The 13,960-nt window shown below is 45.6% G+C and overlaps 1 protein-coding gene across 1 annotated transcript in view; it reads right to left on the reverse strand.

Moving 5' to 3' along the window:
• The window catches only part of GPD1 (glycerol-3-phosphate dehydrogenase 1), a 101,806-nt gene that overhangs the window by 28,144 nt on the left and 59,702 nt on the right, over window positions 1-13,960 (reverse strand). The gene's annotated exons all lie outside the window — the stretch shown is intronic.

The following is a 13,960-nucleotide window of genomic DNA, read 5'->3' on the forward strand; positions in this document are numbered from 1 at the left end:
TAAAGTATCTCATAGGTAATTGTGAAGTGATAACAAGCTGTGCGCTTTTGTTTTCCTCCATTGCTTTGGCATCTAGGTGTTAGGCTCCAGATATCTCCAAGCCAGTATCACACTCAAAAAGAGGGTTGAAGGGCCTTATATTTGGCCCAGCTGGAATCTAAAAATAAGAATGTCCCTTGCCTGCACGTTGCTGCTCTGAACAGAAAGTAAACAATGTGTGAGCAGTTCTGAATTGTGTTCCAGTGTTGGCAAATTACACCAGAAAAATTCAGCATATTTCACTAGGGTCAGACGAATTTTGGATCCGTGCCAATACTAGCTCCTGATCCGGCTGGATCCCCCTTCATTCCAGCACTGCTTTTAACTGGTTAAAAAACACAACAAAACACACCGACCAATGCATTAATAAGTCCAACATTTCCATTTTGATGAAGTGCACCAATACCGCTTGTTTAATACTTCGAAGGAGGCTTTTCACAAAGAGTTTATATTCTTTTCCTTATAGCATTTATTTTATTCAATTTGCATCCAAAAGCAAAGTCTTAAGGTTAAATACAAAAACATATTCATGTAAAGTGATAACGAGCTATCCTGTTCTGATTGTGTTTTCTTTCTTTTCTTTCCAGCTTTCCCACCAGACCTGCTCCAGGAGCCTCCAGTGGCGGCTGGCTTCTACTGAGGGCGGAGAGGCCGGCAAACAAAATAAAACAAAAGAAAAACACTTACCGATCATGAGTGACAACGTCCTCCTCACTCCGACGCCTTCTGCTGGGACTGCAATGCAGGCCCTAGCGAACTCCCTTGACTAATCCAGGCATGCTTGCGTGCTGTTAACCAGCATGTGAGCAGTGACCTGATAGGAGGGAGCGGCATCTGTCGCCGCTCCTGAGGGGACTGGATGCCTGCACCTGCTCTAAACCTAGTTGGCTTAAGCCAGTGGGTTTGAGAGGTTTAAAGTGCGCATGTGTGGCTGGCCGTCTCAAGACAGCCGGCCAAACAGACATGTGCAATTTAAACATGTACAAAGGCAGCCCTCTGCCTACCACTCTTCCCTGCTCACTCAGCAGGCCCCGCCTCGTCCTGGTGCTTGGTTTGGGACAGGACGATAAAAATCAAAATGGTCATCAATTACCATTTTATTTTTTATCTCTGGGGCTTTGGGGGGCACGTAAATGTGGCGATGCTCCTCTGCTCTAATGGAGGACTTGCCCCTGGGAGCCTCCTGTCACAGATCCCCTGCCACAAGTCTGCAAAAAATAAAAGAAACTTTTTGTCCTGATTTCTCTCTGATTTCCAGTGATTTGAGCCTTACCGAAAAGATGTGTCAGCCTGACGAGTATGCACATGGAGTCCTGATGAAGAGGGTGTGTCCCTCAAAACGTGCTGGCTGTGTTTGGACCATGTTTTTTAATGTAACCTTAAAACTTTGCTTTCGGATGCAAATTGAATAAAATAAATGTTATGAGGATAAGAATATGGACTCTTTGTGAAGTGCCTCCTTTGAAGTATTGAACAATTAGTAAACCAGTGGTACTGGTTGGAGGTGAAGGTGCTGAGCTACAGATTACTAACACCATTTTTTTTGCTATTAGAATTCTACTTGTTTACCTAACCTCTGTTTCAATTTGACATTTTGGGCCCACATGTTCCTTACCGGTTAAGAAATTACCGTTGTCAACCTATGACTGTGGGCACTCCTACTGGGCGTCTTCGATGGGTCCTGTGGCCTCACACTCTAATCTTTTGATGAGGAGAGGGCATGGTGGTTAAAATTCACAGTCCCTTGAAAGGTCTTGAGATGTAGCTCTCAGAAATTCATAGGCCCTTGAAAGGTCTGGAGGTGTAGCTCTCAGACCCCTTTTGACGAGAGGGTTGAGGGAACAGCTTTCTTGATTCCCGTAGGTATCCGAGTGCTTCACATACACATTGTGAAAAACAGAAGGGCCTTACATTACCTAGAAGGCTGACAGTAAGTAAGCAAACCACGGATAAAGAATACAGCATGAACAATAAATAACTGCAACGGAGGGGGAGGGGAAAAAAAGAAAACAAGGTGATTAGCATAGTCCGTTCACTAACAATCCTTGAATGGGAGTCAACTCGGAATATTGCGGTCTAGGTTAGTTGACGTTGTTCAGAAAAGTATCTGTTAAACAAGTTTCACGCTAGAGAACACTGAGATCACCCCCCTCCCCCCGCTAGCTCCTTCCTCCGGCCCGCCCCACCACTTTGGCAGGGGACGGGCCGCGACTGCTTGATTACATAGAGGTTCTTCGGCAAGTGTGAATCAGGAGGGGCCTTCGCTACAGAAAATTCCATGCTACTGGCCAGTCTACGAAAAGCTGTTATATTTTCATCTGTTTCTAGCAGTCTTTTCCTTCTCACATTTGTACCTTTGGTAAAAAATCATTCGAAACAAATTTACAATACTTTTTTGGACAAGGGGCAGTGGTCAGATAGGGTGCGCGCTAGGTACTCAGTGCGAAGTATGCGGAATGTTTCCACAAGTAGGAGATATCAAACACAGTGATAGAACTTGCATGTCTGAAATCATTTGCCACTGCACAAACATCTCATTAAAGAGCAGTAACCTAAGGAACTAACTCTGTGTAGCCTCCGAGGTCTCCCCTTTTTGCTAATTATTTAATTACCATAATTGAGGTGTTGAGCTTCTCCTTAAACCATTCCTTTTATCAAGTCAGTCGAACCAGCAGTAACATTAATATGAAGTACCATCTCCTGCCTCCTTTATTATGCTGGTTCGCCTGGCTTGACAAACAGAACGATTTAGGAGAGGCTCTACACATCTGTAGCTGAAATTAAATAATTAACAAAACAAAGAGGTCTCAGAGCCTCCATAGTTTGCTCTTCAGATTACCGTGATTCAAGGAGACAGGTGTTGTGCAGAGTGGCTTCAGAACAACATGTTGTGTCTGTCACTGCTCGGTTTCAACTTTAAACTGTTGGCGGGACTAGATTGTGGCATGGCCAAGATGGCGACTGCAGCAGACATCCTGAGCTGAGCTCTGGCCCGGGCCCCACACTAATCAGGTGTAATCCTGAGCGGCAGGGACCACAGCCCCTGCCCCCCACCCCATGAGACCAGTGAGATCCAGTGAAGCAATCAATTTCAGACACATCAGCCTGTACAGGCAAGAGCGTTGGAGGGGGGGGGGGGGGGGGGATTTTGACAGATGACAACAAGGAAAAATTATTTCTTTATTTAATTTCCCCTTGTGGTCGTCTGTCGAATCGTGGAGTAAAGGTGGAAGCATAGGGAGCCAGTGGCAGATTTATGGGAACGCCAGCTGGGAAGGAGGATAGGTGTAGACTAGGGGCTCTAGTAGACTCGAAATTGCGTTCTGAGAAATAAAGGTTAAACCAATTGAGAGCAGGTCTTAAAGGGGTAAAGCTACATTTTGTAATGGAACCATTTGCATGGTGCAGAGAATCTCGAGAGGATGAGAAAATATTGTTGCAAGTACTAGAAGGAAGTTAGAAAATCTGAGGAAAGGAACTCAAGCGGAGTTGACTGAAATATTGGACTGAATTTTATTGGCATTTAAATGAAATTTTCCTACTTCTTACATGGCCCAGTGCACTTTGATTGGTCGAGTAAGATGCAGTTTGACTTGCCTGGTTGGTCCAGCATGGTTTTAATGTGCTCCGTGGCAAGTTATAGTGTTGCATATGAGATTCTCATGATGCTCTAGTCATGTCACAGGGAACTTGTTGAGTGCTTAACTTTGACGTGTGGCAAAGGTATGTGTGATGGATAGAGGTGCTAGTGCAAATGCTTATAGTTGTTTTACAGGTTTATGCAGGCCAGGCACTTAGAAATCTAATATGACAGCATTACTAAGGCCACTTAAAGTCTGTACTGATGAGGTTAGGAGTATCTAGACATTACTGAATCTGGAATTACGCTACCACTGAAGACAGTAGAGGTAGAACACAAAGAATACAACACACCACAGTGGTTGGGTCTATAGGATTCCAAGGAGTTGTGAGGCCTGCTTAAAAGTGGGACTATGTCACTGGGAGCTCAATGTTTAGGCATCAGTCCGCATTTGTAGAAGGGAAGCAGCTAGTTGACAGAGCTAAGCTGCGTGGCAGAAACGTGGGTACAAGAAATCAGTATACGTTTGGCAAATGGGCGCCTCATAGCCTTTTTTTTGTAAAATCATTTGTATTGGCATTTGTATTTTGAAAGTACAGCACATCATAAGCAAACTCTGCTAGAACATATTCTGATCTGGTATACATCTGATCATGGGGTAGAGTATTGTCTAAGTACATGACACCGTCAACATTTCAATAAGCAGTAATGTCAACGTAGAGAGGTGTGAGAAGTGAGTCATGTAGCCTTGCAGGGCATCTGACGAGCTGTACTGGGAGTCGGGTGTTTGCTCTCACCGTCAACCCTACACTTCGTGTGGGGCTATGCGCCAGTTAATGATTCAAACTGTACAAACCAGCGGGCTATAACTGGGGTACACTGTATCTGATGGCATGTCACATGGTAGGAATCTGCAAGCCACTACATTCTAGCTGATTCAAAAGGCTCCTCATAGCCTTAGCATGCCTTAGCTTGAAAGACGCTTCCAAGGTCATCTTGGTAGATGGTCTTTTGGGTCCGTCCAGAAGTGGCGAAGGTGCAATCCACTGATGCAAGTGAGATTGGACAAATCAATTAAAGGAAAGCTTTTACTCTAGCAAAGAGTCCACGGGCCAAACAACAAGCGTTATGGTAGTTGTCCCTTTCCATGTCTCAATGGGGCCAATAGAGGAAGGAACAAAGGAAGACACTCTTACCCTCTCCGCCCTTTGCCCGAGACTTATTGAGAGTAGAGGTTAGCTAGGTTAGTGAGCACCAGTCAGCTGGAAGAGGTGAGGTGGAGACATTTGAGAAGGCCTGGTGATGCGATCCCGTAAGGCCAATGGAGTCATACCAAGGCTTCAGGGTATGTGTAAAGAGCATTAGGAGAAACTTTAAAAAAGCAGCCAGGGTAAATAAAGTATTTTGCCCACAAATCTTGAATAACTTAAGAAAAAGCACAACAAATCTCTAGTTTTACTGTCCCTTTTAACTCTCCCCGCTTGGAGAATGGAGTGTTGAGAATTAAATGTCTGCTAGGGAACTGTTTATCAAAGGATGTGGTATGAAGGAGAGGGTTGAGGTTTTTATATATTTGGTTAAGATTTAAATATATGGAGTCTGGAGTGACTTGAACTTTCAAATACAGTTCTTTTATGGAATGTGACAGGCGGGCTGGTTATGGCGTGTACTAGTGGCTAGGATGCAGGCTTAATAGTGGGTGTGGAATTTGATAGTGATTTGGAGAGGAGAGAAGTAGGTATCAGGAGGTTACCTTACCTAATGGCTAGAGAGAAGTGCTTATTATAGTTGAGGTCAGGGAAACCAACACTATAATATAAGGAGTCGGTTGAAAGGGTGATTGAAGAGTAGCACCAAGGTTTGCATAGAAGTAGTTTATTGCACTGCGAGTGAAAAGTTGATAAAAATTCTGTGAACTTTGGAAGGGGCAGTGATAATGTGTTCTCCAGTGATTTGTGTGTGGTTGGGGATTGGGTGAATGAGGCGGTTGTTTAGGAGTATGCCGATGCTTCGACTATGCTGCAAAGTTTGTAGTGTATGCTTGAATATGGCATGGTTGGCGTTGGGACATTGTCACTCTTGGCAATCCAAGTTTTGGATACAGTGATGAAGTAGAGAGGTGAATCAGAGTGAAAAAGTCAGAGTGATGAATGATGTCTTTTTGCAGAAGACTGCAACAGGAACTATTCTGAATAGTCTGATATAGGCTTGTTTTGAGTGAAATTAAGTGCTATTTTTTGTTTAGATGGGAGTGGGCTGGAATGTGGATGTGTTGGTGGTTAATGGAAGAGTAGGTGGTAGTGTCATTTGTTTTGGGTTTTGGGGGTGTCCAAAGAGATGAGTCTGTATTGCCCAGTGATAGGTGATGCGTTTTAAGGCAATATAATGTGCACCTGGGCACGAGAGCTCCACATTATGCAGCAGTGTAAAGTTGGCAAACCAGTTTTGCACTTTTCAAAGATATCATGTTTGATTATCATTCATTCTAGCTAAAAGTCTGGAAGAATTGTTGTCCAAATATATTGATAGTAGTTTGTACTTCTAATGGGCTAGTCTTTGTTCATTCGCTACATTTGTGATTTCTACTGCTTTGGGGAGTTGTTGATTAGTTTTCCTCTGGAAGCATTCATTATGTCCATACGTCTAGCAACTAATGAGCTCTCTCCTAGGTTCAAACTAACATCATATCTTGCAAGCTTAGGTACCCCATAAGAGGTCATGGAAATATACTAGCTACAGGGTGGGATAGCCTTAGCTTATAAAAGGTCTTTTAATGGTAGACTGTCATTTACTAGCTGGTAAAGTTTGTCTTGTCCAGTATGGATTTCTCTTCCGAGTCGCATGATATCTGCATAACCTACTACATTATGGATAATTAGGACCTCCGCACTATTTCAGTCACTTTTTCACACATTGATCTTATGCTGACATTTAGTCATCACCGTTTTCTTACTGGCCCCTTCAGTACACATCGGCTTTTAAGTCTGCTTTTGTGCTTTCTGCTACATTTTTGAATGGGAAAGGTGGGGTTAGAGGAGTTAAGTAGATTAGCTGGATAGTCAGTGTTTTTGGGGGACAAGACAACCAGATATGGAACAATAAAGTGCTGCAAACAACATGAATGGCCAAAAATGTCCACTTTTGGTGCCATAAACTTTACAAATCAATACAGGCAATGTTCTGATGTGTCTGAGTGGTATGGACTGTCATTGTAGAGTATGGTTGATATGATATGGCCTGTCAATGTATAGCATGGAATAGCCTGACACTGTACAGTATGGTATGGTCTGTCATTGTAATGGTATGGTATGGTATGGCATGGCACATTATTGCCGGTCACTGTATGGCATGGCCTGTCTCTGTATGGTCTGGCCTGTCGTATAGTGTGGTCTGCCATGGTATGGTATGGTATGGCCTGTCATTGTATGTTTATGGTATGATATGAGCTGTGATTTTACAGCATGGTACCTCTCTCAATATATTCTCTACCTCCACTCTCTGACTCACCCCAAACCTCATTCTACTACTGTGATATCTCCAAAACAACAATTTCTAGACTCTTCCCTCCTCTATCCCTCCTTGTCTCACCCCAAACCTCATTTTACTACTACGATCTCCCAAACAACCCTTTCTAAATTCTTCCTTCATTTATCTATCCTTTGAGTCACACCAAACCTCATTTTACTACTATGATCTCCCCACTACCTTTCTAGAATCTCTTCCCTCCTCCATCTCTCCTTTTACTCATCCCAAACCTCATCTTACTACAATGATCTCCCAAAAAACACTTTCCAGATTCTTCCCTCTTCTATTCCTCCATTATCCTATTCAATCCAACTAACAGACTCACATGTCCACTGTTCAAATGAACTAATATTTCCCTATATATATACTAATCCACCACTAATCCTTTTTGGATTCTGGAGTAGAGTGCTACTTGCCGAAAAGCGCTTCAATGCCTCGTCAGGGGTAGTAAGCGCTATATAAATGCAATTACAATGGTGTGCAGAGGAGGTGCACTCTGGGGGCAAGTGTGAGTGCTCATGCATCCTGAGTGAGCGCGACTGGAGGCTCTGGAGCACCCGGGTGAGGGGCTGCCCGCTGGTCTGACAGCACTAAGACTGTGCTGGTGGGCCCCCCATGACGGACAGACAGAGTTGTGACTGCGCTGCAGCACAGCCGGCAGGGATAAGAGAAGCAGTGTGGTACATTGCAGCAGGCCTCTGACACATGCGACTCCTCGGAGTGAGTGGGACGTGTGCTTTGAGCCCATGCAAGGTTGTTCGTCCTGACCTTGCCGGCAGGGGAGTGACATGGATGCTGAGCATCAGTGAGCCCTCCCGGGGTCTGGGATGACAAAGGGGATCTGAGGTGATATGTCACAGCACAAACAACAGAAGGCCATGGAGGGGCATGCGCCTTGTAAGTAATACCAGTCCACTGGGCACTCCGGACTACACATAGGACTTGTGCATAATGCCACACACGCAAGTGGACTAACAGACAGGCCAAACTGGGAGCAGAAGGAACTTAAATTGACTGCCCACACCTTTTTGTCTCTTGCCTCCTGAGTACGTCCTGCATCAGGGGCCTCGTGTACTGAGGTGACAACTGAGGCTGCCCCCTCACACTGGACATTACGGTCAAACCCAAGGTGACTAAGACCCTTCCCTTAACTAGGGACAGCTTGGAAGGGTTGACAGCACCACAGCACTAGCGGGTTCCCTTGACCCACCTCAAAGTCACACTTGCAAAACACTCTGACCAAGTTGAACAGATATTGAAAGCAATACTGGAAACCAAGACCTCGCTGGAAGCCAAGGTGGATGCGGTGACCGCGGAAGTCACTCAGCTCCACACAGATCCCAGGAAATTAATGCAACGCGTAGCTGACACAGAATTGGCAATCACTGAGAGCCCACACATACTTTGGACCTATCTGACCACTGCCTCTTGCAGCTGGTGTTTCGCTGGAGCAGTGAGCGCGCCCCATCCCATCCTGGGTACCCAAATCAAGGCACTATACAACGCACCTTTCAGGGATGCCACAGCGGCACACAACGCACAATATTTTGAATTAAATGAGAGCTCAGCCCAATCTAGGGTAACAGAGTGGGAGGCGCATAAGGCACGCGGGCACTGCATCTCCACAGCATGGCGGGTCAAACAAACCTTGCGCAGGGATATACTAAGCAGGAAAAGGGACATGAGATGGCTCGAGACTGAGCTGCCCCTCCGGGAGGGTAGACATGAAGAACTGCACACACTCATTAAAACCCATGTCTAGCTGGAGGCATGCCTGGGCAACCTTAATTACAAACTCTACCTAGAGTGACAGCACAAGAAGGAAGAGCATGTAGGTAGATTGTTGGCGTGGCGGTTGCAGGGAGAACAGGCCCGCTCCACCATTGTGGCTTTTAAGACTGCTTATGGTACCACTCACAACACTGAATTGAGCATTAATGCTGTCTTTGTGGACTACTTACTTTCGCACTCTATATGCCATGTACATTTGCTTCCATGACACCAGAATATGAGAATGCTTAAATGATATCCCCTTGCCCGCTTGAATGCACCGCAGCATGCAGAGCTTAACAAACGCCTTCAAATTGAGGACATTAGTGCAGCGATTGCCCAAATGGCCAGAAATAATACTTCCCATAGAGTATGGCGCAGCTTATAACGCACTATTAACCCTGAAACTGGTAGCGGTCTATAACGAAGCGAGGGAGCACAGCCCACTCCCAGAATCACTCACTGAAGCTCTGATAGTAGTAATACCAAAGCTGGACCGTGACCCGCTTGAAGTGCGCTCATACAGACCGCTGTAATTTTTAAATCTTTATTACAAAATATTGGGGAAAAGTACTGGCCAATAGGCAGCTCCCCATTATACACACCCCGGTTCATGCCGATCAAAATGGCTTCATAACGGGATGTCATTCAATGGGCTTGATGTGCAACACTGACACCACAGGTGGAGAACTTATAGCAGTAGCGCTTGATATAGAAAAAGCGTTTGAAACGTTGCGGGGGGGCTTTACTGTTGGCAACGGTGGAGGTGATGGGTATAGGTCCGAGGTAACTCTGCTGGATCTGCACACTCTACACCCACCCAGTGGTGGAGGTCAAGACAGGCCGGACGATCTAGGCACACTTTGACATACAAAGAACCGGGCCAACAAATGATGGACGGAATGCTGATTGAATCAAACATTCCCCCTAGTCAAGAGATCTGGGTTAAGCTAATTGTTATTTTGCTCAATACCCCACCCCAGTTTGGACCTAAGCCATATGCAAATTAGTCTTGACCCTGCGCCTCGTAGGAATAGTCCAGCCCGAACTGCCGAGCCAGGTCCTTCCTGGACCGGAAACAAGCATCCTGGGACCGGTTTTAGGGTAACACCCCATATCAGCCAAGCTAGCTTGAATCCAATGGGACAACGAGCAATTGACCCGCGTCTAGGCATACCTATCCCACTTAGGGTGAAAAGTACTGCGGCAACAAATGATGGACGGAATGCTGAATGAATCAAACATTCAACTGGCTGGGGTTAAACTGGAATGGTGTGGGGAGCCAAACAGCGATGGATTTAGGCCTAGATCTCTGTGCTGGTGTGAATGTTTGACATTGTTCAACATTCTGTCCATCAATTGTTCTTTTTGCATTTGTCACCCCGAGTGGGATGGGTATACCCAGATGTGTGTTCCGTGCTCTGAGGGGTGAAACCCCGAAACCGGTCCCAGGATGCATGTTTCTGGTCTTGGGAGGATTTGGCCTGGCAGTTCGGGCTGGACTGTTCCCATGGGGAGCAGGGTCAAGACTGATTTGCATATGGCTGGGTTTAAACTGGAATGGCATGGGGAGCAAATAAACAATGGATTCAGGCCCAAATATCTGTACTGGGGTGAATGTTTGACATTGTTCAGCATTCTGTCCATTAATTGTTCTTTTAGCATTTGTCACCCCGAGGGATGGGTATGCCCAGACATGGGTCCCGTGCTCTCCATTCCACTAGAGTAAAGCTAGCCTGGCTGATGAGGGGTGAAACCCCGAAATCGGTCCCAGGATGGTTATTTCTGGTCCTGGGAGGACCTGGCCTGGCAGATTGAGCTGGACTGTTCCCACGGGGAGCAGGGTCATGACTGATTTGCATATGTTTGGATTTAAGCTGGAATGGCATGGGGAATGTTTGACATTATTCAACATTCTGTCCATCAGTTGTCCTTTTTGCATTTGACATACAAAGATGCACCAGGCAAGGGTGTCTGCTGTCACCGCTGATATTTGCCTTGCTATGGAACCACTGGCATATACACTACACCTACAGGAACAACACTGGGGGATACAAGCTCATGGGAATTGGCATGCAGTAACTTTAAATGCAGGCAATGCATTAATATACCTTTTGCAACGCCACCAACACACAACCTGTGTAAATGGAGATCCTGAAGCTATTTGGAGATATGTCGGCCTCAGGATTAATTGGACCAAGTCCGGTCTCTTCCCACTAACACTCCTGTGACCACTGCAGATCAACACAAGCCAGATTTGAATAGTGCTTTGCTACATTCAAGTACCTCGGAATCCATGTTTACCAGTCTGGGGAAAATCTACTGGAAGGCAACTTGGATAAAGCGGTCAGCTCAATATGTATATCGCTGCTGTTCTGGAAATCTCTCTCTTGTCCCCACTGGGAAGTGTGGCGGTAGTCAAAATGTTGATAGTACCTATTCACGGCCTTGCCGGCCATAGACCCCACACGTTTTTTCAAAGAACTGCAAGGAATTCTGTTGGAATTAATATGGGGGACGGGTAGAAAATAATTAGCCCGCAGAAAGGCACAATGCACGTTTGGGAAGGGCGGGCTGAGCACCTCCGACTACGAATTATATTATGCAGCTGCCCAGCTGCAGTGGCCACTGCGCTGGCGTAGGCTCAGGGGGTGGGGGGAATTGTGGATCAGATCAGTCGACTCGCACGCACAATGACATGCGACCTGGAGGTTGCGGGAGCCAGGGATGTGGACCTGCCCATCTCACAATTGAACTTGTTGGTATATAAAGGCGCTTGCACAGCCACACATGCATTTAGGTGCTCAAACTGGACCTCCACAGTAAGTTTATTTCGGCTTGTTTGTTAGCAGGTAACATCTTGCATATATTCTTTTGTTTAAGTGTTGCAAAACTCATTAAAGATATTGAATGGAAACTCTTGGGGGTATGATTGGTCATTGCGTCCCCCCACTCCAAAATCTGGGGCGAGAAAGCTCCCTTATCCCCCACTGTTCCTACTCCCATGTAAAAGCCATGTTTGGAATACGGCAACACAAAGATGTGTCATGGTACCATGAGCCATTCCTAGCTCTCTTGTTTTTCTGATCCACAAACACAGAACGATGAAATCCTCTGTCCTGCTTGCATTAACTGTGGGGGGAGAACCCCAGTGCTTGGGCATTCTGTTTCCAACAAAGGGTGGAAGCATTGTCGGGACTTCAGCTATAAAAGTCCACTTTATCTTTGTGTATTTCACATACACAGCTTTTGTTTTCTTACCATACTAGATGGTATTGGTGTGGCCATGCACTATAATGCCAAGCTACTTCGGCCAACTTTGGCACATATTTCAATATCAGTTTTTTGCAGAGGCTGAGCTTATCTTTGGGCCTCAGTGCTTCGACATACATAACTACCAATGGCAACTCCTAGACTGCTGGGATTTGAGTGGGTAATGTTAACCTCAACCTTGTAGCCCTGTTGGAGTTTAGATGCCATTTCTATTTAGTTTGGGAATTGTCATCCTCCGGAATCAACATGCTCTGGTATAATTTGATGCAAAGAGATGTGTATGTTCGATGCATTGCTTACTAATAGCTCATATTGGTTAACTGGCATGGTAAGATGTATCCAATCTTGTCAGGGCTCTTTGTGGTCTTCTACAGAGGACTTTGCCATTTAATTCATTCTACTGGGGTGTACGGTTGTCTGTTGCCCGACCCGAGGAGATTGTTCTGCTAATTGGAAACAATGACCAGTTATACAGATTTGATGCAATATTGTGCACCTGTGGGTGGGGTGAATTTAAGGTAACTTGTTCTGATAGGTTCTGAAATATGTGGTGATGGGAGGATATCAATGTGCCGCTGAAGTGCCAACTAAATGGCTTTGATGCTGTGCTAGGTGGATGAGGCAAATACTGTTGGAGTAAAGTGAATCATAAATATATCCAAACATGAATAAATAGGTTGCACAGATGAATAGTCTTTTTTTTGTTTGTTTGGTGAATGCCGACCACATGTCCTATTTTCACAGTGTTAGATGTGTGTGAGAAGGACTTCCAAGGTGTTGGGTAGGGAAAAGGTGTCCAAACTGCATCAACCCTCAGGTTTGTCAGGAAGGGTAGCCTGAGCCAAGATGTCCAGCATCGACAGGAATTGAGCCTCAGGGTCAGGTTAAGAATTAGATTAGGTTTGGTTTAGGGTAGATCTTGGAGTTAAAGGCGTTAGGCATTTCTAGCCGTTTGATATTCATCGTAATTCTTTACTATCTTTAATGGAAAGTCAAATGTGTTCTTCGTAGTGATGGATTCCTCCACTTGGGCTCCATATGGTATGCTTCATGCTTCTGTCATGATTGCAGAATTCATTTTCACAAAGATACTTTCCCACAGATCTCTGAAGGCTTTTGCTGCTATGTCAAGAGCGCCCGTCAGTAGTGTGATGATCCTCACCTAACCTGTGAACATCACAGGATTGGCCTAAAGATAAAGGGAGAGATTTCACAGATCCACTGTGGACTCTAAAAAAATCCTGTAGTGCTGGGGAGAGATAGACACATCTCAATATATGTGCAGAATCTCTCACCCTGAAGCTAAACTCCTGTAGTACCGATTTAGCTACGGTAGCATTTACACTTAAATGCACTACGACGCTGCAAAATCTGCAGTAGCAAGCGCTAGACAAGATACTTTGTGAACATATTGTCCAGAAATTATGAGTTTACATACACAGGGCCGGACTGGGAACCAAAACCGGCCCGGCAAAGTGCTCGGCCGCCCCCCCGGGGGGAGGTTGGGGGTGCGACCGAGCTCTTGGCCGGGCCGGTTTTCTGCCGATTTTGTTACAGGGCCGATTTTGCAGTTATGCTGCTCTGTAACAAAAAAACGGCCCCCAGGGGCCAAAAACTGGCCCCCACCCTTGCGGGCACCGGGGGATTGCCTGGTTCCCGCACTGGCCAGTCTGGCCCTGTACATACATAGCGCAAAAAACGTCATCACTTCTCTAAGAGTCAAGAAGCCGAGCTCTTGGTGTCCGCCAGTTGAATGAACTATGATGCAAAATA

This window comes from Lissotriton helveticus, chromosome 1_1 (assembly GCF_964261635.1).
Source record: "Lissotriton helveticus chromosome 1_1, aLisHel1.1, whole genome shotgun sequence".
Lineage (NCBI taxonomy): Eukaryota > Metazoa > Chordata > Amphibia > Caudata > Salamandridae > Lissotriton > Lissotriton helveticus.